The sequence below is a fragment of the Montipora capricornis genome, chromosome 6 (genome assembly GCF_036669925.1).
Source record: "Montipora capricornis isolate CH-2021 chromosome 6, ASM3666992v2, whole genome shotgun sequence".
Classification (NCBI taxonomy): Eukaryota; Metazoa; Cnidaria; class Anthozoa; order Scleractinia; family Acroporidae; genus Montipora; species Montipora capricornis.
In genome coordinates, this window is record NC_090888.1 from 18,000,914 (window position 1) to 18,003,413 (window position 2,500).

Genomic DNA, 2,500 nt, shown 5'->3' on the forward strand with positions numbered 1-2,500 from the left:
CAAACACAATTCTAGGAAACGAGCCGTGGTAAACCGTATCAGCTCGATTGGTGAGAATGAAACGATCTTCAAACAATTTGAAACGCAGTCTAGATACATCAAGGAAGCCCGCTTGGAATCCGGTGCGAAGCGGAAGCAAAGTCAACGGTACTGAAAAATGGACGCCCCAAGGGAAATTCCGTGGTGGAGCTTATTCTCAGAAATTGAGTGATAAATTAATTCCCTTTTGGAGATATCAATTTTCGCGAGATTAAATGGTGTTTATCGACAAATGTAATTCTTAAGATTTTACCGACAAAAACGAGTTTGGAGTTAAGGGTGCCATATTCAAAATAATAATTCAGGGGCTATGATTCATCTCCTGGGTACCTCTAAGTGAAAAGTCACCTAAAATTGTCTTAATTCCTCTCCCCAGTGTAGCTTAATCTCACGTCAACAATAAACGCTCCTCAACGCAGAGTCTCGGTGCGTTTTATTCAGCGGAAGAGAAAACAAAGGGCTTTTGTTTCCATTGTGCTGTAGAATTAGGGCATTTCTTGATACAGTTCCCCCAGAAGTGGAAATTTGTTAGTTAAACATCCTTACCTTGCACTGAATGTAGTGGATGTTTTCCTTTTTCAATGGCGGTCTTTAATCCGCGAACAGCCAGATCTCGGAAGCCTTTAAAGCGACTATGAAAATGAAAGTGAAGGAGGCGTTGTCGAAGTATTTTGTTTCAATCAAACATCAATGACATCATTATGCATACCACGGTCATGCGATTCTAAATTAAAGTGAAAGTTTAGAGACAAACACAATTCTAGGAAACGAGCCGTGGTAAACCGTATCAGCTCGATTGGTGAGAATGAAACGATCTCCAAACAATTTGAAACGCAGTCTAGATACATCAAGGAAGCCCAATTGGAATCCGGTGCGAAGCGGAAGCAAAGTCAACGGTACTGAAAAATGGACCCCCCAACGGAAATTCCCTGGTGGAGCTTATTCTCAGAAATTGAGTGATAAATTAATTCCCTATTGGGGATATCAAATTTCGCGAGATTGAATGGTGTTTATCGACAAATGTAATTCTTAAGATTTTACCGACAAAAACGAGTTTGGAGTTAAGGGTGCCATATTCAAAATAATAATTCAGGGGCTATGATTCATCTCTTGGGTACCTCTAAGTGAAAATTCACCTAAAATTGTCTTAATTCCTCTGCCCAGTGTAGCTTAATTTTACGTCAACAATAAACGCTCCTCAACGCAGAGTCTCGGTGCGTTTTATTCAGCGGAAGAGAAAACAAAGGGCTTTTGTTTCCATTGTGCTGTAGAATTAGGGCATTTCTTGATACAGTTCCTCCAGAAGTGGAAATTTGTTGGTTAAACATCCTTACCTTGCACTAAATGTAGTGGATGTTTTCCTTTTTCCATGGCGGTCTTTAATCCGCGAACAGCCAGATCTCGGAAGCCTTTAAACCGACTGTGAGAATGAAAGTGAAGGAGGCGTTGTCGAAGTATTTTGTTTCAATCAAAAAACAATGACATCATTATGCATACCACGGTCATGCGATACTAAATTAAAGTGAAAGTTTAGAGACAAACACAATTCTAGGAAACGAGCCGTGGTAAACCGTATCAGCTCGATTGGTGAGAATGAAACGATCTTCAAACAATTTGAAACGCAGTCTAGATACATCAAGGAAGCCCGCTTGGAATCCGGTGCGAAGCGGAAGCAAAGTCAACGGTACTGAAAAATGGACGCCCCAAGGGAAATTCCCTGGTGGAGCTTATTCCCAGAAACTGAGTGATAAATTAATTCCCCATTGGGGATATCAAATTTCGCGAGATTGAATCGTGTTTATCGACAAATGTAATTCTTAAGATTTTACCGACAAAAACGAGTTTGGAGTTAAGGGTGCCATATTCAAAAGAAAGCCTTTTCTGCGATCCGCTGCCTTTGCAGCCATGTATACAATAACGGGAAAATCGATACTTTCAAGTAATCAATTCAAAGTTGCTTCATTGTGTTAGCACATTTAAAAACGATGTATAAACAGCGCTATCGAAGAGATTCGGCTTTATTAAAGGATAAATCGTTTCCAGATTGACATCTACGTGAATGTTAAGTTTTATGCATTAACTTACCAATCCTTATTCAGATACAGAGTCTTAGGAAGAGTCAACCTTCCTGCTTTCGTGAGCTTTGAAAATGGGTGTGGAACGAAGCAACTGCAAGATCCAGACAGGTTTAATTGCGAATCGGAAAGTCCTTTCTAGGGTTATTTTTTTTGTGGTGAGAAATTTCCCTCTCAATGGTCTTCACTTGTCTCGTAGTATTAGTCCTGTACTTTGAAGCGATATCGGCCAGGAAGGATAAAACGTTGTTGATCAACTCCACAAGGCTCCATTCTTCCCCTCCTATCTCTACCCATCAGTTTTTAATGACACTGATCACGAGTAATGACCACGCGATCACGTGAACATCATCCGATCAAACAATTATCAATGTGACAAGGAAAGA

At 40.3% G+C, this 2,500-nt stretch overlaps 1 protein-coding gene across 1 annotated transcript in view; it reads right to left on the reverse strand.

Moving 5' to 3' along the window:
- Nucleotides 1-1,440, reverse strand: part of LOC138051673 (ATP-binding cassette sub-family C member 4-like) — a 54,725-nt gene extending 53,285 nt beyond the window's left edge. Inside the window, exons 1-2 of the mRNA XM_068897926.1 lie at nt 1,374-1,440; nt 586-671 (exon numbers count right to left, since the gene is read on the reverse strand). The gene's annotated coding sequence lies outside the window, so the exon portion shown is untranslated. The remainder of the gene's footprint in view (nt 1-585; nt 672-1,373) is intronic.
- Between the last annotated feature and the right edge of the window lie 1,060 nt (nt 1,441-2,500).